This window comes from Somniosus microcephalus, unplaced genomic scaffold (genome assembly GCF_052327205.1).
Source record: "Somniosus microcephalus isolate GS21.2 unplaced genomic scaffold, FLI_Smic_1.0 scaffold1, whole genome shotgun sequence".
NCBI lineage: Eukaryota > Metazoa > Chordata > Chondrichthyes > Squaliformes > Somniosidae > Somniosus > Somniosus microcephalus.
In genome coordinates this window covers 4,836,772-4,860,985 of record NW_028225188.1, presented here as the reverse complement: position 1 = coordinate 4,860,985, position 24,214 = coordinate 4,836,772, and the positions used below count along the sequence as shown (strand labels likewise).

Sequence of the window (24,214 nt, the reverse complement as noted above, 5' to 3'; positions counted from 1 at the left end):
GAAATTTGCTGCCCTGTGGGTCAGACAATCAGCCGCCGCTAGTGCTGCCCCTCGGGCTCCCCGATTCGTTGGAGGACCCGCCGCCAGCTCGCTCCTCCAGCCCCACCCCGCACGCTCCCTATTGGTCGGAAGCTCCCGTCAATCAGGCCCTGGGCTGGGTCACGTGTCCCCGAGGAGATCACGTGCTCCGTCCAACTGACGCCGCTCGGTCCGGGGCCTCTCAGGTTTTTCTATTTCTCTTTATTCTCTCCCAATCCACCCCACCCCCCAACCCCGTGCGATTCTCCACCCAATTGGAGTGGAGAAAACTCACTTTGCGTCACCGATCACGACTCTGGACCCGACACCAAGGCCTTTCCCCGGAATGCCCCGCGCCAACTCCATCCGGCAGGATCTGAGTGCGCAGGCGCAGCTCCAAGTGGGGGAGGGGGGTTGGTCTCCTCTGGGCATGCGCGGTTGTTGCCCTTGGTGACCGGGAGGGGTCGCTGTGCCGGATTCGGCCCAAACCGCCGCTCCCTGTGCGCATGCGCGGACTATCGTCTGTCAATCAACCATCAGCCAGAAGAGGTCGCTGGTGAGACCAGTGAAGAAAGAAAGACTTAGACATAGACATAGACATAGAAGATAGGAGCAGGAGTAGGCCATTCGGCCCCTCGAGCCTGCTCCGCCATTCAATGAGATCATGGCTGATCATCCAAATTCAGTACCCTGTCCCTGCCTTCTCCCCATACCCCTTGATCCCTTTAGCCTTAAGAAATATATCCAACTCTTTCTTAAATATATTTAATGAATGGGCCTCCACCGCCCTCTGCGGCAGAGAATTCCACAGGTTCACCACTCTCTGGGTGAAGAAATTCCTCCTCATTTCAGTCCTAAATGGCTTACCCCTTATCCTTAGACTATGACTCCTGGTTCTGGACTCCCTGGCCATCAGAAACATCCTTCCTGCATCTAGTCTGTCCAGGCCTGACAGAATTTTAGAGGTTTCGATGAGATCCACTCTCAATCTTCTGAACTCCAGTGAGTATAAGCCCAATCGACACAATCTCTCCTCATATGTCATTCCTGCCATCCCAGGTATCAGCCTGGTGAATCTTCACTGCACTCCTTCCATGGCAAGAACGTCCTTCCTCAGGTAAGGCGACCAAAACTGCACCCAATACTCAAGGTGCGGTCTCACCAAGGTCCTGTACAACTGTAGCAAGGCATCCTTGTTCCTGTACTCGAACCCTCTTGCTACGAAGGCCAACATACCATTTGCCTTCTTAACCACCTGCTGCACCTGCATGCTTACCTTCAGTGACTGGTGCACAAGAACACCCAGGTCTCTTTGCACTTCCCCTTCTCCCAATCTATTGCCATTCAAATAATAATCTGCCTTCCTGTTTTTGCCACCAAAGTGGATAACTTCACATTTATCCACATTATAGTGCATTTGCCATGTTTCTGCCCAATCACCCAACCTGTCCAAATCGTACTTGAGTTTCACAACATCCTCCTCACAGCTTAACCTCCCACCCAGCTTTGTGTCATCTGCAAATTTGGAGATATTACATCCAATTCCCTCGTCCAGATCATTAATATATATTGTGAACAGCTGGGGTCCTAGGACCAATCCTTGCGGTACCCCACTAGTAACTGCCTGCCACTCGGAAAATGAACCGTTTATTCCAACTCTTTGCTTTCTGTCCGCCAACCAGTTCTCTATCCAAGTCAATACCTTGCCCCCAATCCCATGTGCCTTAACTTTACATGCTAATCTCTTATGTGGGACCTTATTGAAAGCCTTCTGAAAGTCCAAATACACCACATCCACTGGTTCTCCCTTATCTATTTTACCAGTTACATCCTCAAAAAATTCCAGTAGATTAGTCAAGCATGATTTACCTTTTGTAAATCCATGTTGACTTTGTCCGATCCTGTCACTGCTTTCCAAGTGCTCTGCTATTACATCTTTTATAATAGACTCTAGCATTTTCCCCACAACCGATGTCAGGCTTACCAGTCTATAATTCCCCACTTTTTCTCTACCACCTTTTTTGAATAGTGGGGTAACATTAGCTACCCTCCAATCCATGGGTACTGTTCCAGAGTCTATCGAGTTCTGGAAGATGACCAGCAATGCATCTACTATTTCTAGGGCCACTTCCTTAAGTACCCTGGGATGTAGATTATCAGGCCCTGGGGATTTATCGCCTTCAGTCCCATCAATTTTCCTAACACCATTTCCCTACAGATACTGATTTCTTTCAGTTCCACCCTTTCATCAGACCCTATGTTCCCTGGCATCTCTGGGAGGTTATTTGTGTCCTCCTTTGTGAAGACAGAACCAAAGTATGAATTTAATTGGTCTGCCATTTCTTTGTTTCCCATTATAAATTCCCCTGATTCTGACTGCAAGGGACCTACGCTTGACTTCACCAGTCTTTTTCTCTTCACATATCTGTAAAAGCTTTTACAGTCAGTTTTTATGTTCCCTGGAAGCTTACTCTCATATTCTATTTTCCCTTTCTTAATTAATCCCTTTGTCCTCCTTTGTTGAATCCTAAACTGCTCCCAGTCCTCAGGATTATTGCTTTTTCTGGCCAATTTAGATGTCCTCTCCTTGGATCTTATGTTATCCCTAATTTCCCTTGTTAGCCACGGTTGAGTCACCTTTTTTGTTTTATTTTTATGCCAAACTGGGATGAACAAATTCTGTAGCTCATCCATTCGGTCTTTGAATGTTTGCCATTGCCTATCCACCATCAACCCTTTGACTGCCATTCCCCAATCAATCCTACCCAACTCGCTCCTCAGACCATCGTAGTTTCCTTTATTTAAATTGAGGACCCTAGTCTCTGAGTCAACTACTTCATTCTCCATCTTAATGAAGAATTCGATCATATTATGATCGCTCCGACCCAAGGGGCCTCGTACAACAAGATTGCTAATTAATCCTTTCTCATTACATAATACCCAGTCTAAGATGGCCTGATTTGTATAGTGCCTTTCACCACCACCGGACGACCCAAAGTGCTTTACAGCCAATGAAGTACTTTTGAAGTGTAGTCACTGTTGTAATGTAGGAAATGCAGCAGTCAAATAGCGCACAACAGGCTCCCACAAACAGCAATGTGATAATGAACAGATAATCTATCTTTTTGTTAACTCTGTTTCTCTCTCTACAGATGTTGCCTGGCATGCTGAGTGTTTCCAGCATTTCCTGTTGTTATTTCAGATTTCCAGCAGCCGCAGTATTTTGCTATTATCCTTTTGTTACATTGATTGAGGGATAAACATTGGCTAGGACAGCGGGGATATTTCCCCTGCTCTTTCCCACATTACAACAGTGACTACACCTCAAATGTACTTCATTGGCTGTAAAGCACTTCAAGACTGTGATGAAATATTCCATTCATCACTCATCGGTATTTCTCTGCCTGTGACTGTGGTTGGTTTCAGTTTCATTTCCATTGTATTGTACTGTGTGTAGGGCTCCGCCCATACCTGGCTCCTATGTAAGCTGGCCCAGCCTGCAGCACATCCAGTACGGCAGACCTCTGGATGGAAGATACATTCTCCTCTGTGTGTTACCTTCTAAGTCAATAAAAGCCTTGTTTTGTTTCGCTAACATCGAGTCTCGGATTTATTGAGGCACATCAATTTTATTGACTTAATTTTCAACACAATGGATCAACTCTTGAAACCCGAACGTTTGGATTTGGACCAGCATGCTTCGGACACATCGGCACGCTTCGGACACTGGTTTATGTGTATGGAATTCTTCCTGGACAATTCTGCAGCCGTCAAAGACGCTACGGACGCTGTGAGTATGAAACTCGGAATTCTGCGGAATTGGGTAAGCCACCGGGTTTACCCCCTCATCCAAGACGCCGACACGTACCCAGCCGCCTGCGACATCTTAAAGGCGCATTACCAGCAGCCTACGAATGAGGTGTATGCTAGGCATCTGCTCGCTATTCGCGCACAGCGACCTGGGGAATCGGTGGAGGAGTTCCTAGGCACCCTGAAAACGCTTGGCAAAGACTGCAACTGTCAAGACGTAAAAGCCGCAGTGTACACTGACGAGCTTGTTCGCGATGCCTTTATCACAGGCCTCAGCTCCACTTACATCCGGCAGAGACTGCTGGAAAAAACGGGATTGGACCTGAAACAGGCTGCGGACACAGCACGATCCCTGGATGTGGCCCAGAGAAACTCAGACGCCTACTCTTCAGCCCGCGCCGTCCACGCCGCCACGTGTGCACCAAGGGTGCCACCATCTTGGAAGGCATCTTCCCCGCCCGGCAGCCCGACACTGTCGGGGCCCCGCTCTCCCCCCAGAAGCCCTACGACAGCCGCGATGCGTCGGGGACCCAACTGCTACTTCTGCGGGCAGCCGAAGCACACCAGAAACCTGTGCCCGGCGAAAGGCACCACCTGCTTTAAGTGCGGTAAGAAGGGGCACTTCGGGAAGGTGTGCAGAGGGAACCCTGCTGGAAAACCCGCCACCCGCCGCGTGTGCGCCGTGGGAGCGGCCATCTTGGACGCCATCTTGCCCGACCTCGTGGGGTCCGACATCTTGTGAGCAGACAGCGTGGACGCCATCTTGCCTCAATCAGGGCCCTACAGTGGCATCGGTCACAGTGGACCAGACCAGGCCGCACCCGCTATCCAAATCAATGGTGGACATCGAGGTAAACGGGTGCAGGGTTAAATGTTTAATTTACAGTGGAAGCACGGAGAGTTTTATCCACCCTGAACTGGTACAACAACTCTCCCTAAAGGTGGTCCCTACTCGGGGTACCATCTCTATGGCTGATAAAACCCAGACATCGACCATTATGGGTTACTGCACGGTACAATTGTCCGTTAACGGAACTGTATACGATAATTTTAAAGTATTAATCATGAAGAATCTATGTGCGAGCGTGATCTTGGGCCTGGATTTCCAGTGCTACCACCAAAGCATCACGCTCAATTACAGTGGGTCCCAGCCGCCCCTCACAGTGTGCGGTCTGGCTACACTGAAGGTAAAACCGCCTTCGCTATTCGCGAACCTTACCCCTAACTGCCGGCCAATAGCGACCAAAAGCAGGAGGTACAGCTGGGAGGACAGGCGGTTTATCGCGACCGAGGTAGACAGGCTCCTGAAAGAGTGCATTATTGAATGCAGCAATAGCCCGTGGTGCGCCCAAGTGGTGGTGGTAAGGGGTAGCGAGAAGAAACGGATGGTGATCGACTATAGCCAAACGATCAACAGGTACACCCAACTAGATGCCTACCCGCTACCCCGCATATCAGAAATGGTGAACCAAATCGCCCAATACCGGGTGTTCTCCACCATCGACCTCAAGTCAGCATACCACCAGCTCCCTATCAGACCAGAGGACCGCCCGTACACTGCCTTCGAGGCGAACGGACGCCTCTACCAATTCCTCAGAGTCCCCTTTGGGGTGACGAATGGGGTCTCGGTCTTCCAGAGGGAGATGGACCACATGGTCAATGACCACCACTTGCAGGCAACCTTCCCCTACCTCGACAACGTCACCATCTGCGGTCACAACCAGCAGGATCACGACTCGAACCTCGAGAGGTTCCTGAAAACCGCACAAAAACTCAACCTCACCTACAACGAGGACAAGTGCATTTACAACACCACGCGCCTCTGCATACTAGGCAGCGTGGTGGAGAATGGGGAAATCGGACCAGACCCCGACCGATTGCGCCCCCTACGGGAGCTGCCCCTGCCCAACACTCCCAAAGCCCTGAAAAGGTGCCTGGGGTTATTTTCTTATTATTCCCAATGGGCCCCCAACTACTCCGACAAAGCCCGCCCCCTCTTGAAAGCATCCTCTTTTCCGCTCTCTGCTGAGGCCCATGCCGCCTTCAAAAGCATTAAGCAGGATATTGAGCGGGCCATGCTACAGGCAGTGGACGAGAACACTCCATTTCAAGTGGAAAGTGATGCGTCTGACTTCGCCTTGGCGGCCACCCTCAACCAGGCGGGGCGGCCCGTAGCTTTCTTCTCGAGGACCCTCCAAGGGCCCGAGATCAGACACTCCTCTGTAGAAAAGGAGGCCCAAGCCATCGTGGAGGCAGTGCGCCACTGGCGCCACTACCTAGCCAGCAAACGCTTCACCCTACTTACCGACCAGCGGTTGGTAGCGTTTATGTTCAATAATAAACAGAGGGCGAAGATTAAAAATGATAAGATTCTTAGGTGGCGGATCGAGCTCTCCACCTTCGATTATGACATTATTTACCGGCCAGGGGCCCTTAACGAATCCCCCGACGCCCTCTCACGAGGGATGTGTGCCAGCGCCACCGGGGATCGGTTACAGACCCTCCACAATGACCTCTGCCACCCAGGGGTCATGCGGCTGTTCCACTTCATAAAGTCCCGCAACTTACCCTACTCAATTGAGGAAGTTCGGTCCCTGACCAGGAACTGTCGCACTTGCGCTGAGTGCAAGCCTCGGTTCTACCGCCCAGATAGAGCCCACTTAATCAAATCTACACGGCCCTTTGAGCGGCTCAGCTTAGATTTCAAGGGCCCCCTCCTGTCCGTCGACCGCAATGTTTACTTCCTGAACATTGTGGATGAATACTCTCGTTTCCCATTCGCCTTCCCCTGCCCAGACATGACCAGCGCCATGGTCATTAAATGCCTCAACAGCCTGTTCTGCCTGTTCGGTATGCCGAGCTACATCCATACGGATAGGGGGGCGTCCTTCATGAGTGAAGAGCTACGCCAGTACATGCTGTCCAGGGGGATCGCCACGAGCCGTACCACCAGCTACAACCCCCAGGGTAACGGTCAAGTGGAGCGAGAGAACGGGACAGTATGGAAAGCAGTCACTCTAGCTCTAAGGACCAAAGGCCTCCCTATCTCCCGCTGGCAGGAAGTCCTCCCAGATGTGCTCCATTCGATACGGTCACTATTGTGTACTGCCACTAATGCCACGCCTCACGAGCGAATGTTTGTCTTTCCCCGGAAATCCACCTCAGGCGTATCCATGCCGTCATGGCTCGCCACCCCAGGTCCGGTATTCGTGCGAAGGCATGTGAGGGGCCACAAGACGGACCCTCTCATAGAGTCAGTGCACCTACTCCACGCCAACCCCCAATACATGTATGTCCGGCACGCCGACGGAAGGGAGGACACCGTGTCCATAAAAGACGTCGCCCCAGCCGGTAACGACAACGACCACAGCAACTCTTATCCACCCACTACTCTTTCACCACCCCCGGAAGAACATCGACCAACGGTACCCCCACCAACTACCCCTTCAACAACCCTGACGGCACCCCCGGCAGAGACCCAGGAGGCCACCGGGGACACCCAGCCAACACCCGCAGCACCACAACAGCCACGTCGGTCGCAGAGGACTGTCAAACCCCCAAACAGACTAAATCTATAGAAGGGGTGAATGTGATGAAATATTCCATTCATCACTCATCAGTATTTCTCTGCCTGTGACTGTGGTTGGTTTCAGTTTCATTTCCATTGTATTGTACTGTGTGTAGGGCTCTGCCCATACCTGGCTCCTATGTAAGCTGGCCCAGCCTGCAGCACATCCAGTACGGCAGACCTCTGGATGGAAGATACATTCTCCTCTGTGTGTTACTTTCTAAGTCAATAAAAGCCTTGTTTTGTTTCGCTAACATCGAGTCTCGGATTTATTGAGGCACATCAAAGACGTCTGCTGGTCATGAAAGCACTATATAAATGCAAGTCTTTCTTTCTCAAAATAGTGTCAAGGGCTCTTTTACATCCACCTGAGAGAGCAGACATGGCCTCAGTTTAATGTCTCATCCAAAAGACGCCACCTCTGACAGTGCCTCAGTACTGCACTGGAGTGTCAGCCTGGATTTTTGTGCTCAAGTCTCTGGAGTGGGACTTGAACCCACAACCTTATGCCTCAGAGGCAAGAGTGCTACCATAGAGTCATAGACTTATACAGCACAGAAGGAGGCCCTTCGGCCCATCGTGTCCACACCCGCCATCAAGCCCTGTCTATTCTAATCCCATTTTCCAGCACTTGGTCCGTAGCCTTGTATGCTATGGCGTTTCAAGTGCTCATCTAAATGCTTCTTGAATGTTGTGAGGGTTCCTGCCTCTACCATCCTTTCAGGCAGTGAGTTCTAGATTCCAACCACCCTCTGGGTGAAAAAGTTTTTCCTCAAATCCCCTCTAAACCTCCTGCCCCTTACCTTGAATCTCTGCCCCCTTGTTATTGACCCCTCTACTAAAGGGAAGAGTTCCTTTCTATCTACCCTATCTATGCCCCTCATAATTTTGTACACCTCAATCAGGTCCCCCCTCAGCCTTCTCTGCTCTAAGGAAAACAACCCCAGCCTGTCCAGTCTCTCTTCATAGCTGAAGCGCTCCAGCCCAGGTAACACCCTGGTGAATCTCCTCTGCACCCTCTCCAATGCAATCACATCCTCCCTATAGTGTGGCAACCAGAACTGCACACAGTATTCCAGCTGTGGCCTAACTAGCGTTTTGTACAGCTCCATCATAACCTCCCTGCTCTTGCCTTCATTAGCCGAGGCATAGAATATAAGTATCCCATATGCCTTCTTAACCACCCTATCTAGCTGTCCTGCTGCCCTCAGGGATCTATGTACATGCACACCAAGGTCCCTCTCATCCTCTGTCCTTCCTAGGGTTCTACCATTCATTGTGTATTGCCTTGTTAGTCCTCCCAAAATGCATCACCTCACACTTTTCAGGGTTAAATTCCATTTGCCACTGTACTGCCCATCCAACCAACCCGTCTATATTCTCCTGTAGCCTGAGGCTTCCCTCCTCGCTATTTACCACTCCACCAATTTTCGTGTCATCTGCGAACTTACGGATCATACCTCCTACATTCATATCTAAATCATTAATGTACACTACAAGCAGCAAAGGACCCAGCACCGATCCCTGCGGTACACCACTGGACACAGGCTTCCAGTCAAAAAAACAACCTTCGACCATCACCCTCTGCCTCCTGCCACTAAGCCAATTTTCAATCCCATGTGCCAAATTGCCCTGGATCCCATGGGCTCTTACCTTCTTGACCAGTCTCCCATGTGGGACTTTGTCAAAAGCCTTACTGAAGTCCATGTAGACTACGTCAACTGGACTGCCCTCATCCACACACCTAGTCACCCCCTCTCAAAATTCAATCAAATTGGTTAGACATGATCTCCCCCTGACAAAGCCATGCTGACTATCCTTGATTAATCCTTGCCTCTCTAAGTGGAGACTAATTCTGTCCCTCAGAATTTTTTCCAGTAATTTCCCTACCACTGATGTTCAGCTCACTGGCCTGTAATTCCCTGGTTTATCCCTACTACTACCCTTGTTGAATAATGGTACTACATTAGTGTCCAAAGATGTGCGAGTTAGGTTGATTGGCTATGATAAATTGACCCTTAGTGTTAGGGGGATTAAATACGTGGGGTTACGGGGATAGGTTGGGATATGTGTTGGGGTAGGGGTTACGGGGATCGGGTGGGATATGTGTCGGTGCAGGCTCGATGGGCCGAAATGGCTTCTATCTGCACTGTGGGGTTTCTGTGATTTCTGTGATTAGCTGTCCTCCAGTCCTCCGGCACCTCCCCTGTGGCCAGAGAGGTTCTGAAAATTTGTGTCAGAGCCCCTGCAATCTCCTCCCTTGCCTCACACAGCAGCCTGGGATACATCTCGTCTGGGCCTGGGGATTTATCCACTTTTAAGCCCGCTAAAACTGCTAGTACCTCCTCCCTCTTGATAATAATGTGTTCAAGTATATCACAATCCCCCTGCCTGGTTTCTATGCCTACATCGTCCTTCTCCATAGTGAACACAGATGCAAAATATTCATTTAAAACCTCACCTATATCTTCTGGCTCTACTCACAGATTGCCAGTTTGGTCCCCAATGGGCCCTACTCTTTCCCAGGTTATCCTCTTGCCCTTAATATACTTATAAAACATCTTGGGATTTTCCTTTATTTTGCCCACCAGTGTTTTTTCATGCCCCCTCTTTGCTCTCCGAATTTCTTTTTTAAGTACCCCCCGGCATTTTCTATACTCCTCCAGGGCTTCCACTGTTTTTAGTTCTTTGTATCTGCCAAAAGCCTCCCTTTTTTTCCTAATCCATTCTCGTATATCCCTTGACATCCAGGGTTCCCTGGGCTTGTTGGTCCCACCCTTGACCTTTACGGGAACATGTTGCCATTGTACTCTCTCTATTTTCTTTCTGAAAGATTCCCATTGCTCCGATGTGGATTTTCCGACAAGTAGCTGATCCCAGTCCACTTTGGCCAGATCCTGTTTTATCATATTAAAATCGGCCTTCCCCCAATTTAGAACCTTTATTTCTGGTCCATCTTTGTCCTTTTCCATGACTACCTTAAATCTCAATGAATTATGGTCACTGTCACCAAAATGCTCTACTGACACTTCTACCACTTGCCCAGCTATATTCCCTAGAATTAGGTCCAGTACCGCCCCCTCTCTTGTAGGACTTTCTACATGCTGGCTCAAAAAGCTCTCCTGGATGCACTTTAAGAATTCCGCACCCTCTGAGCCTTTCACACAGATGAATGCTGGAGGAGGGGTGTGTCTGAAGTCAAAAGGCAGAGGTTGTGAATATTTATTTTATATTTAATCATATTATCTAAAGTACTGTCTGATTTTAAATTAAATTGAAAAGGGTTTATTTTTTGCTTTGTGGTGCCTGCTGTACATGGTCCATGTCTCTGAGGCATACAGGAGGGCGGGTATCACTACTGCTCTGTAGACCATGAGCTTAGTGCCAGGTTTGAGGTCCTGGTCTTCAAACACCCTCTTCCTCAGGTGACCGAAGGCTGCACTGGCACACTGAAGGCGGTGTTGGACTTTATCGTTGACATCTGCCCTTGTTTACAGTAGGCGCCCGAGGTATGGAAAGTGGTCAACGTTGTCCAAGGCCTTGTCATGGATTTTGATAATCAGGGGGCAGCACTGTGTGGCAGGGGCAGGTTGGTAGAGGACCTTTGTCTTACGGGTGCGCTCCGCCAAACTGAAGAAGCTCCGCTTGGGGCCCGGATCCGCGGACTCTCAGGTTTGGATTCCCCTTTATTCTCTCCCCCACTCTGATCTCAATCGGATCTGGGGGAAAACTCACTTTCCCTCATTGATTGCGGCTCTTCACCAACACCGACTTTACAAAGAAAGCCCCGCACGGCAGCCTGGAGCTCAGGGGCCCAGCGCGCAGGCGCAGGGGAGGATGATTGACAGGGGCCCAGGGTGTGTGCTGAGCAACAGAAAATGCTGGAAAAACTCAGCAGGCCAGGCAACATCTGTGGAGAGAGAAATCGAGTCAACGTTTCAGGTCAAAACCCTTCGTCAGGACTGAGAGGAAACACAGGAAATGAAACAGATTAAAAGGCCAGTTTGGGGGCTGGGAAATGGGGATGAAAGAACAAAAGAGAAGTGAAGATCGGACCAGTAAAGAGACAAAAGACGGCTCAAGATGTTTATTCAATGGATGCAGTGTGAAGTGTGAAATGTTCTGGCAGAATGAGAGACAGCTGCCATGTGGGAGAGAGAAAAAGGGGGAAGGGCCAAAACAAAGGGGTGGATAAAAATATATAAAAATGAAATAGGGGCCGAAGTTATGATCTGAAATTGTTGAACTCGATATTGAGTCCGGAAGGCTGTAAAGTGCCTGATCGGAAGATGAGGTGCTGTTCCTCGAGCTTACGCTGGGTTTCCGTGGAACAATGCAAGAGCCCGAGGACGGTGAGGTCTGAGTGGGAATGGGGCGGTGAATTAAAATGACAGGCGACCGGAAGCTCGGGGTCACCCTTACGGACTGAATGGAGGTGTTCCACAAAGCGGTCACCCAATCTGCGTTTGGACTCACCAATGTAGAGGAGACCACATCGTGAGCAGCGAATTCTCTCTGTATCCACTCTATCAACATTTTTCATAATTTTAAAGACCTCTATTAGGTCACCCCTCAGCCTTCTTTTTTCAAGAGAAAAGAGACCCAGCCTGTTCATCCTTTCCTGATATGTATAGCCTCGCATTTCTGGTATCATCCTTGTAAATCTTCTCTGCACCCTCTCCAGTGCCTCTATATCCTTTTTATAATATGGTGACCAGAACTGTACGCAGTACTCTAAGTGTGGTCTAACCAAGGTTCAATACAGGTTTAGCATAACTTCACTACTTTTCAATTCTATACCTCTAGAAATAAACCCTAGTAACAACAGACAATGCTGGAAAAACTCAGCAGGTCAGGCAACATCCATGGAGAGAAATTTGAGTTGACGTTTCGGGTTGGACCCTTCTTCAAAACTGGAAAGAAAAGAAACTAGATCGAAGGCAGGGCTGCGATCGGACAAAAGAATAAAAGAAACAAAAGAAGTAAAAGAGATTAGAAGCTAGATGAGATGGTAATAGGCTGGGATTGGGTGTAAAGTGTAATGGCAGGGCAAAAGATAGCTGCCAGGTGTGAGAGAGAAACAAAAGGAAAGGGGGGGGGGAAAGGAGTGGAACAATTACAAGAGAAAATGAAATGGGGGCCGGGCTTATGATCTGAAATTGTTGAACTCGATATTGAGTCCGGAAGGCTGCAGACTGCCTTCCGGACTCAATAGGGTTCCCCTTGTCCTCACCTTTCACCCCACCAGCCTCCACATTCAACGGATCATCCTCCGGCATTTCCGCTACCTCCAAAGTGATCCCACCACCAAACGTATCTTCCCCTCCCCTCCCCTTTCAGCATTCCGCAGGGACCGCTCCCTCCGAGACACCCTAGTCCACTCCTCTATCACCCCAAACAGCCCTTCCCCTTCGCCTGGCACCTTCCCGTGCAAGCGCAGGAGATGTAACACCTGCCCCTATACCTCCCCCCTTCCCACTGTCCAGGGCCCCAAACACCCCTTCCAGGTGAAACAGCGATTTACTTGTACTTCTTGCAATCTAGTATACTGTATTCGCTGCTCACGATGTGGTCTCCTCTACATTGGGGAGACCAAACGCAGATTGGGTGACCGCTTTGCGGAACACCTCCATTCAGTCCGTAAGGGTGACCCCGAGCTTCCGGTCGCCTGTCATTTTAATTCACCGCTCCATTCCCACTCGGACCTCACCGTCCTTGGCCTCTTGTATTGTTCCACGGAAGCTCAATGTAAACTCGAGGAACAGCACCTCATCTTCCGATTAGGCACTCTGCAGCCTTCCGGACTCAATATCGAGTTCAACAATGTCAGATCATAAGCCCGGCCCCCATTTCATTTTCTCTTGTAATTGTTCCACTCCTTTCCCCCCCCCCTTTCCTTTTGTTTCTCTCTCACACCTGGCAGCTATCTTTTGCCCTGCCAGTACACTTTACACCCAATCCCAGCCTATTACCATCTCGTCTAGCTTCTAATCTCTTTTACTTCTTTTGTTTCTTTTATTCTTTTGTCCGATCGCAGCCCTGCCTTCGATCTAGTTTCTTTTCTTTCCAGTTTTGAAGAAGGGTCCAACCCGAAACGTCAACTCAAATTTCTCTCCACGGATGCTGGTCACCTGCTGAGTTTTTCCAGCATTGTCTGTTGTTATTTCGGATTTCCAACATCTGCAGTATTTTGCTATCGAAATAAACCCTAGTGCTTGGTTTGCTTTTTTTATGGCCTTGCTAACCTGTGTCGCAACTTTTAGTGATTTGTGTATTTGTACTCCGAGATCCCTTTGTTCCTCTACCCCACCTTGACTCACACCCTCCAAGTGATAAGTGACCTCCCCATTCTTCCTACCAAAATGTAATACCTCACATTTATCTGTTCAGCCTTGGTCACTCTGCAAAAACTCTGAAATGTTTGATAATGTAATCAGGTAGTCAAAAAGCTGAGGTGAGGCAGTTTAAAAAGACAGTCCCTGACCAGAGATTGCTGGATGCTGACACTCGGTGCTCACGAGGATAGAATGTCCCATTCCCCAGGCACGGACATCCAGCACCTCAATCACAGCAACAATTCACAAAACAATGGCAATATAACTTGGAGCAGAGACGGTTAAGTGGAGCTGCGATCGAGGTGCTCAAAATTAGGAGGGGTTTTGATCGAGCAAACAAGGAGAAGCTGTTGTCACTGGCAGGAGGGTCGGTAACGAGAGGACACAGATTTCAGATCATTGGCAAAAGAATCGAGAGAGGAAATGAGGAGACTTTTTTTACACAGCGAATTGTGATGATCTGGAATGCACTGCCTGAATGGGAGGTGGAAGCAGATTCAATAGTAACTGTCAAAAGGGAATTGGATATATACTAAAGGCAGAAATTTGCAGGGCTGTGGGGAAAGAGCAGGGCAGTGGGACTAATTGCATCGCTCTTTCAGAGAGCCGGCACCAGCACGATGGGCCGAAAGGCATCCCACTGTGCTCTATGATTCTATAACATCAGCTTCTCTCTGTTCACTAGTACTGAGAGAACAGGGAATAATCTTTAAATCCAGCCCAGTTATTGGGGGTTCTTAACATTAACAAGCCCCAGTTGCCTGAATTAACATGGTTCAGTCCTGGATGTGATTAAAGGCATCGGAAACAGTGGAATCGACCCACCGCAGTCACACTGTGGACACTCTGGTGTGTCAGCGGGTGGGATACACCAGGGAATCCCTTTCCACACACTGAGGTTGACTCTAATGATCGGGAGTCCCAGGGTTTCAGATACCAGATAATCAAGCTCACAAGAACACAAATGGTCTCTCCAGGCTTCATTAAGAGCGCTGCATAACACAGATCGGGTGATAATTCCCTCAATCTGGAGAATAGAAGTACAGTGGATTCGCCCGCGATCTTCTCGAGTCTGTTCCAACTGACAACGGCTTAAGTGGCCTGTTCTTATACACAAGCTTGGTTACCACTCAGGAAATGGGATTGTTTGGACCCGTCTGTTGACCGCCTCCTGAACTCCTGCTAATTCAGGGAATTTAGTCCATCTGTGACCAGACTATAACCACAAGACCGTCTGGTTATCACACCTATACGGTCCATGAGGTTATTATTAGATTCACACCCAGACGTTGTGCCTTCACTTGTCTGGCACTTCATCCCATAACACGGGTACAGGGGCTCAGTAATGTTTCATTCATCAGAAAAAGACAAAGTACAACAACATACTGGTCAGCTTAACAGAATCTCATCATATTTATGTGGCTATAAATATAAAAGTCACTAATAAATCCAGGAGGGAATGCAGGAGAAAATTTTTTACCCAGAGAGTGGTAGAATGGGGAACTCGTTACCACAAGGAGTGGTTGAAGTGAACAGCACAGATGGATTTATGGGGAAGCCACACAAGGGAGAAAGGAATGGAAGGATTTGTTGATCGGGTTAATTGAAGTAGGGTGGGTGTGGGGCATAAACACTGGCATGGACCAGTTGGGCTGAATGGCCTGTTTCTGTGTTGTACATTCTATGTAACACCATCTAAGGATAAGGGGTAAGCCATTTAGGACAGAGATGAGGAGGAATTTCTTCACCCAGAGAATGGTGAACCTGTGGAATTCTCTACCACAGAAGGCAGTAGAGGCCAATTCATTAAATATATTCAAGAAGGAGTTAGATATATTTCTTAAGGCTAAAGGGAGCTAGGGATATGGGGAGAAAGCAGGGACAGGGTACTGAATTTGGATGATCAGCCATGATCTCATTGAATGGCGGAGCAGTCTCGAAGGGCCGAATGGCCTACTCCTGCTCCTATCTTCTATGTTTCTATGAACAGTGAAACAAAGGGAATCATCAGCAGAACAATCTTAAAGATTAAACAGCAGTACAAGAATTTATAAAACATTCATCCATTCCATGTTCATGTCACCCCAGCTGTCTACAGGGCCTTGCGCTACAGAACAATGTGAACTCGCTGGTGTGTCAACAGATTCGAGGACCAAGTGAATCCCTTCCCACACACAGAGCAGGTGAACGGTCTCTCCCCAGTGTGAACTCGCTGGTGTCCGTTCAGATTCCTGGAGCTTTTAAAGCTCATCCCACAAACAGAACATGTAAATGGTCTCTGATCAGAGTGAACTCGCTGGTGTTGCTTCAGATCTTCAGAGGTTTTAAAGCTCATCCCACAGACAGAACATTTAAATAGTCTCTCATCAGTGTGATATCGCTGGTGTTTCAGTAGGTGGGATGACTGAGTGAATCCCTTCCCACACACGGAGCAGGTGCATGGCCTCGCCCCAGTGTGAACTTGCTGGTGTCTCACCAGGCTTGATGACCAAGTGAATCCCTTCCCACACACGGAGCAGGTGAATGGCCTCTCCCCTGTGTGAACTCGCTGGTGTGTCAGTAGGTGGGATGACCGAGTGAATCCCTTCCCACACACGGAGCAGGTGAATGGTCTCTCCCCAGTGTGAACTCGCTGGTGTCCGCTCAGATTCCTGGAGCTTTTAAAGCTCATCCCACAGACAGAACATGTGAATGGCCTCTGAACGGAGTGAACTTGCTGGTGGTCCTTCAGAGCCTCAGAGGTTTTAAAGCTCTTCCCACAGTCGGAACAGTTAAATGGTCTTTCATCAGTGTGAACTCGCTGGTGTCCACTCAGATTCCTGGAGCTTTTAAAGCTCATCCCACAGACAGAACATGTAAACGGACTCTCATCAGTGTGAACTTGTTGGTGTGTCAGTAGGTGGGATGACCGAGCGAATCCCTTCCCACACACAGAGCAGGTGAATGGCCTCTTTCCTGCTCTCTCCAGCTGGTGTCCATTCAGCTCCTGGGACATTTGAAAGCTTTTCCCACAGTCGGACTGTTTCACCGGCCGCTCCCCAGTGTGAACTCGCTGGTGTGCCAGCAGATTCGAGGACCGAGTGAATCCCTTCCCACACACTGAGCAGGTGAACAGAATCTCTCCTGCTCTCTCCAGCTGGTGTCTCTTCAGATCCTGGGACCTTTTAAATCTCTTTCCACAGTCAGAACATTTAATCGGTCTCTCATCACTGTGAACAAGCTGGTGTCTCAGGAGGGTGGCAGAATGAGAATCGCTTCAAAAACACGGAGCAGGTCAACGGTCTCACATCAGTGTGGACAAGCTGGTGTCTCAGCAGCAAGGATGGTGCAATTAATCCCTTCCCACACACGGAGTGGGTTAAAGGTCTCTCCCTCGTGTGAATTTGCTGGTATATCATCGGAGCGGATGACTGAGTGAATCCCTTCCCACACACGGGGCCGGTGAACGGCCTCTCCCCAGTGTGTAGCCACCGGTGTCTCTTTGGGCACTTGTAGATTTTGAAGCTCTTTCCACACTCAGAACATTTAAAAGGTCTCTCATCACAGAATCACAGAAACCCCACAGTGCAGATAGAGGCCATTTCGGCCCATCGAGCCTACACCGACACATATCCCACCCGGTCCCCGTAACCCCTACACCAACACATATCCCACCCTATCCCTGTAACCCCACGTATTTAATCCCCCTAACACTAAGGGTCAATTTATCATAGCCAATCAACCTAACCCGCACATCTTTGGACTGTAGGAGGAAACCGGAGCACCCGGAGAAAACCCACGCAAACACGGGGAGAATGTGCAAACTCCACACAGACAGTCGCCCGAGGCCAGATTCGAACCCGGGTCTCTGGTGCTGTGAGGCAACAGTGCTAACCACTATGCCACCGTGCTGCCCTCTCTGGGGTGCCAGCAGATTGGAGGAGCGATTGAATCAGGTCCTGATGAATCGAGTGACTCTGTCTGTTCTTGACGTGATGTTTGGTCTGAGCTTCCTGTCTGTAAATGCTCCACTTCTAAAACCCTGTAAAAGGAGTGTAGATAAAATTCAACACAGAAAAGTGTGAGCTGATACATTTTGCTAGGATGAGGAGAGAAAATACCTGCTAAATGGTATAATTTTAAAGTGGGTGCTACAAGGGAGCTTGTGCTCAATTCTTTAAAGGTGGCAGGACAGGTTAACAAAGCAGTTAATAAAGCTCATGGGGTCCTGGGCTTTATAAATAGAGGCAGAGAGTACAAAAGCCAGGAAGTTATGCTAAACCTTTATAAAACACGAGTTCAGCCCCAGGGCAATATTGTGTCCAATTCTGGGCAGCACACTTTAGGAAGGATGTGAAGGCTTTGGAGAGGGTGCAGAGATATTTACTAGAATGGTTCCAGGGATGAGGGATGACAGTTCTGTGGATAGACTGGAGAAGCTGGGGTTGTTCTCCTGAGAGCAGAGAAGGCCAAGATGAGATTTGATAGGCGGTAAAAATCATGAAGGGTTTAAATAGTAAATAAAGAGAAACTGTTTCCAATGGCGGAAGGTCCAATCACAAGAGGGCTCGGATTGAAGGTGATTGGTCAAAGAGCCAGAGGCGACGGGAGGAAAAACTTTTCTTATGCAACGGGTGGTTCGGATTTGGAATGCACTGCCTGATAGGGCAGTCAACACAGATTCAACAGTAACACAAAAAGTTAGCATGCAGGTACAGCAAGGAATTAGGGAGGCTCATGGAATGTTGGCCTTTATTGCCAGGGGGATGGAGTATAACAGTAGGGAAGTCTCGCTACAACTGTACAGGGCGCTGGTGAGACCGCACCTGGAGTACTGCGCACAGTTGTGGTCTCCATATTTAAGGAAGGATATACTTGGATTGGAGGCAGTTCAGAGAAGGTTCACTCGGTTGATTCCTGGGATGAAGAGGTTGACGTATGAGGAAAGGTTGAGCAGGTTGGGCCTATACACATTGGAGTTTAGAAGAATGGGAGGTGATCTGATTGAAACATGTAATATTCTGAGGGGGATTTATTCGGCGGCCCACACTGTGCCTGCACAGGACACACACCGGCCGTGCTGTGATCGCTGCTCTCTCCTTCCATGTGCAGAAGCTGATGATATTCAGGTCCCGATGAATAGAGCGACTCTGTCAGATCATGGTCTGAGCTTCCTGTCTGTAAATGCTCCACTTCAAAAACCCTGTAAAAGGAGTGTAGAAAGGGGTAAGAGGGAGAATGTTGCCTCATGTCCCACTTTCCCAGCCCAGGGGCAGTGAAGCTGATTTTCAGGCCCCAGCTGCTGCACAGGTTGGTTGAAAGGATCAACAGTAATGGCCCCCGCGCTCCAGAAAGCGCTCCAGCCGCTGCGCTGAGTTCTGACTGACCCCGCGCATGCGCCCCATGGCCCCGCCCTCTCCTGCTCCACAGGCGCCCGGCCCGCACCGCGCATGCTCAGCACACACCCTGGGCCCCTGTCAATCATCCACCCCTGCGCCTGCGCGCTGGGCCCTGGGCCCCTGAGCTCCAGGCTGCCGCACGGGGCTTTCTTTGTAAAGTCGGTGCTGGTAAAGAGCTGCAATCAGTGAGGGAAACATAGAAACATAGAAGATAGGAGCAGGAGTAGGCCATTCGGCCCCTCGAGCCTGTTCCGCCACTTAATGAGATCATGGCTGATCATCCAAATTCAGTACCCTGTCCCTGCCTTCTCCCCATATCCCTTGATCCCATTAGCCTTAAGAAATATATCTAACTCCTTCTTGAATATATTTAATGAATTGGCCTCCATTGCCTTCTGAGGTAGTGAATTTCACAGGTTCACCACACTCTGGGTGAAGAAATTCTTCCTCATCTCAGTCCTAAATGGCTTGCCCCATATCCTTAGACTGTGACCCCTGGTTATGGACTCCTCAGCCATCGGGAACATCCTTCCTGCATCTAGTCTGTCTAGTCCTGTTAGAATTATACAAGTTTCAATGAGATCCCCTCTCATTCTTCTAAACTCCAGCGAGTATAAGCCCAATCGACGCAATCTCTCCTCAGACGTCATTCCTGCCATCCCAGGTATCAGTCTGGTGAATCTTCGCTGCACTCCTTCCATGGCAAGAACATCCTTCCTCAGATAAGGCGACCAAAACTGCACACAATACTCAAGGTGCGGTCTCACCAAGGCCCTGTACAACTGCAGCAAGACATCCTTGTTCCTGTATTCGAACCCTTTCGCTATGAAGGCCAACATACCATTTGTCTTCTTAACCGCCTGCTGCACCTGCATGCTCACCTTCAATGACTGGTGCACAAGGACACTCCGGTCTCGTTGCACTTCCCCTTCTCCCAATCTATTGCTATTCAGATAATAATCTGCCTTCCTGTTTTTGCCACCAAAGGGGATAACCTCACATTTATCCACATTATACTGCATCTGCCATGTTTCTGCCCAATCACCCAACCTGTCCAAATCATACTGAAGTTTCTCGGCATCCTCCTCACAGCACACACGCCCACCCAGCTTTGTGTCGTCTGCAAACTTGGAGATATTATATCTAGTTCTCTCGTCTAGATCATTTATATATATTGTGAATAGCTGGGGTCCTAGGACCGATCCCTGCGGTACCCCACTAGTCACTGCCTGCCACTCGGAAAAAGAGCCGTTTATTCCAACTCTTTGCTTCCTGTCTGCCAACCAGTTCTCTATCCAAGTCAGTACCTTGACCCCAATCCCATGTGCCTTAACTAGCGCTCCCGCAGTACTGCCCCTCCGACAGTGCGGCGCTCCATCAGTACTGCCCCTCCGACAGTGCGGCGCTCCCTCAGTACTGCCCCTCCGACAGTGCGGTGCTCCCTCAGTGCAGCACTCCCTCAGTACTGCCCCTCCGACAGTGCAGCACTCCCTCAGTACTGACCCTCCGACAGTGCGGCGCTCCCTCAGTACTGCCCCCCCGACAGTGCGGCGCTCCCTCAGCACTGCCCCTCCGACAGTGCGGAGCTCCCTCAGCACTGCCCCTCCGACAGTGCAGCGCTCCCTCAGTACTGCCCCGCCAACAGTGCGGCGCTCCCTCAGTACTGCCCCTCCGACAGTGCGGCGCTCCCTCAGCACCGCACTGGAGTGTCAGTCTCGCTTTATATGCTCAAGTCCCTGGAGCGGGATTTGAACCCACAACCTTCTGACTCTGCTATCCACTGAGCCACAGCTGACTCCAGTCTTTTACACAGTTTCATCATAACTTCCTTGCTTTTGCACTCTACCCCTCTCCTAAAGCAGGGGAGTTATGATGAATTGTTATTGTTTTTTTGCAGAGTGACCAAGGCTGCCTGTAGGATACAATTGTGCATTTTAAAGCAGCTTGTATTGTGAAACTTGTGCCCCTTTGCCAGGCCCGCTGCCTGCGGCCCCTCTCCTAGACCCAGCTCTGTGCTGACTGAGCTGCTCTCACCTGGGGACAGCGCGTCACAATCGGCCCCAGCGCACCTGAGCTGGAGAGGTGGCTCCGCCCCCTTGCCGCGCCGCCATTGGTTGGAGGACCAGGCCGCCCAGTTCAGTCCTCCGAGCTCAGCCCTCGCCCTATTGGTCAGCGCTCCCGTCAGTCACAGGCCCGGGCCGGCCTCCATCCACCTGAATGGCCTCTTCCTCTGATGACGTCACAACCGGGTCCCAGCCTCAGCGCCGGGGAGAAGGCCCCGCCCCCTAGCCGCGCCGCCATTGGTTGGAGGACCAGGCCGCCCAGTTCAGTCCTCCCAGCTCAGCCCACTTCCTTTTGGTCAGAGCTCCCGTCAGTCAGAATCACATTGCTCCGGCTCACTCCGCCCCCCCCCGCGCGGCTCAATCCGCTCCGTTCGGTGTCCGCGGAGGTCCCGCCCGACTCTGAGGTTTGGTTTTTCTCTTTTTTTACTTTATAATTTCGCTCTCCGCTCCCCCCTCACCTCGATTTAAATCGATTCACCAACACGTGACTTTACCCCGCGCAGGTGCACTGGCAGCCTCGTGTTGCGCCTGCCCGCGCTGTGATTGGTGCAGGGGAAGGCAAGTGGGCGTGTCCGGCCCCCGGGCCCACGTGGGGGAGTCAAAGGCTGGCTGGAGCGCATGCGCCGCCCGCCTCGGACCGTTGGGAAGCTTTTCAAATATTTTTTTTTGCGAAACAAATTGAAAACACTCATTAATTCCCCCAACCTCCTCCCCTCTAAAGTGCGATTATTATCATTATTGTTTTTCCTCATTTGTGTGGGGTGTCTTTTTTTTTACCTTGCGGTGTCGTGCGCCGATCCAACCGACCCCTGGGCGTTGCGTGCTGGCGTCAGCGCGTAATCGGAGGGGGCGTGTGATTGACGCGAGGCGCCCGCCAATCAGGAGCGTGGAAAATGCTGGGAGGACCGGGCGGGCTGACGGTCCTCCAACCAATGGCGGCGCGGGAGGGGGGCGGGACCTCGGTGGGCTGCAGGCCGCTTTCCTGCTTTGATTGTCTGCAGGAGCTGTTAAAGGGAAGGGGAGGAGGTGGAAAAAACCCAGCTTGTGAGTGTTTATTCCTTTGCATTACCTTTATTGCAAGGCTATTCATCAACTGCATTTATTTAAAAATATGTGAACCTTTCCTCGTTTTGACTTTTATCCAGAACAAAGAGCCCTGGTGCTGTGAACATTTTGGTGGGCAGCCACTTTTAAAGGGACAAAGACCAGCATTCTTCCTCCTCTCTCTCTCGCTTGTGAGTATTTGTGGTGGGTGAGAGGGCGGGTGGGCGGGGGGTGTGAGTCAAAGGGGACTGCGGCCCCTTTTCAACAAAAACAATTGCTTGGCCATTTAAAGGGGAATGGGTGCCCCCCAGGTATTTAAAGGGGCAGTGCCTCTCTCTGTATCATGTAAGAGCAGGGAGGTTCTGCTTGAACTGTACAAAACACCAGTTAGGCCACCGGCTAGAGTGCTGCGTGCAGTTCTATTCGCCCCATTACAGGAAAGATGTGACTGCTCGAGAAGGGAGATTTACAAAGATGTTGCCAGGACTAGAGAATTTCAGCTACAAGGAAAGATTCAATACATAGAAACATAGAAGATAATCTACATCCTAGGGTACTTAAGGAAGTGGCCCTAGAAATAGTAGATGCATTGCTGGTCATCTTCCAAAATTCGATAGACTCTGGAACAGTACCCATGGATTGGAGGGTAGCTAATGTTACCCCACTGTTCAAAAAGGGTGGTAGAGAGAAAACGGGGAATTACAGACCGGTAAGCCTGACATCGGTAGTGGGGAAAATGCTAGAGTCCATTATAAAGGATGTAATAGCAGGGCACTTAGAAAAAAGCGACCGGATCGGACAAAGTCAACATGGCTTTACAAAAGGTAAATCGTGTTTGACTAATCTACTGGAATTTTTTGAGGATGTAACTGGTAAATTGATAAGGGAGAACCAGTGGATGTGGTGTATTTGGACTTTCAAAAGGCTTTCGATAAGGTCCCGCATAAGGCAGAAACTCTCATCACATTTAAAAAGTACTTGGATATGCACTTGAAGTGCCGTAACCTACAAGGCTACGGACCAAGTGCTGGAAAGTGGGATTAGGGAGGAGAACTCTTTGTCGGCCAGCACGGACAAGATGGGCCGAATGGCCTCCTTCTGTGCTGTAAATTTCTATAATTCTATGAATTGTAGTTAAAAGGACATACACCCCACAAACTCCGTTCCCTAGCCACTGACTCCATCCCTCTCCCTAACATTTGTCTGAGGCTGAACATAGAAACATAGAAGATAGGAGCATTCGGCCCCTCGAACCTGCTCCGCCATTCAATGAGATCATGGCTGATCATCCAAATTCAGTACCCTGTCCCTGCCTTCTCCCCATATCCCTTGATCCCTTTAGCCTAAAGAAATATATCTAACTCCTTCTTGAATATATTTAATGAATTGGCCTCTACTGCCTTCTGTGGCAGAGAATTCCACTGGTTCACCACTCTCTGGGTGAAGAAATTCCTCCTCATCTCTGTCCTAAATGGCTTACCCCTTACCCTTAGACTGTGACCCCTTGTTCTGGACTCCCTGACCATCGGAAACATCCTTCCTGCATCTAGTCTGTGTAGTCCTGTTAGAATTTTATAAGTTTCAATGAGATCCCCTCTCACTCTTCTAGACTCCAGCAAGTACAAGCCCAATCGACCCACTCTCTCCTCATACATCATTCCTGACATCCCAGGTATCAGCCTGGTGAATCTTCGCTGCACTCCTTCCATGGCAAGAACATCCTTCCTCAGATAAGGCGACCAAAACTGCACACAATACTCAAGGTGTGGTCTCACCAAGGCCCTGTACAACTGCAGCAAGACATCCTTGTTCCTGTACTCAAACCCTCTCGCTGCGAAGGCCAACATACTATTCACCTTCTGAACTGCCTGCTGCACCTGCATGCTTACCTTCAGCGTCTGGTGCACAAGGACACCCAGGTCTCGTTGCACTTCCCCTTCTCCCAATCTATTGCCATTCAGATAATAATCTGCCTTCCTGTTTTTGACACCAAAGTGG

The 24,214-nt window shown here is 49.8% G+C and overlaps 1 pseudogene; it reads right to left on the bottom strand.

Annotated features, from left to right (window-relative positions):
* The window catches only part of LOC147084183 (uncharacterized), a 58,753-nt pseudogene that overhangs the window by 21,403 nt on the left and 13,136 nt on the right, over positions 1-24,214 (bottom strand).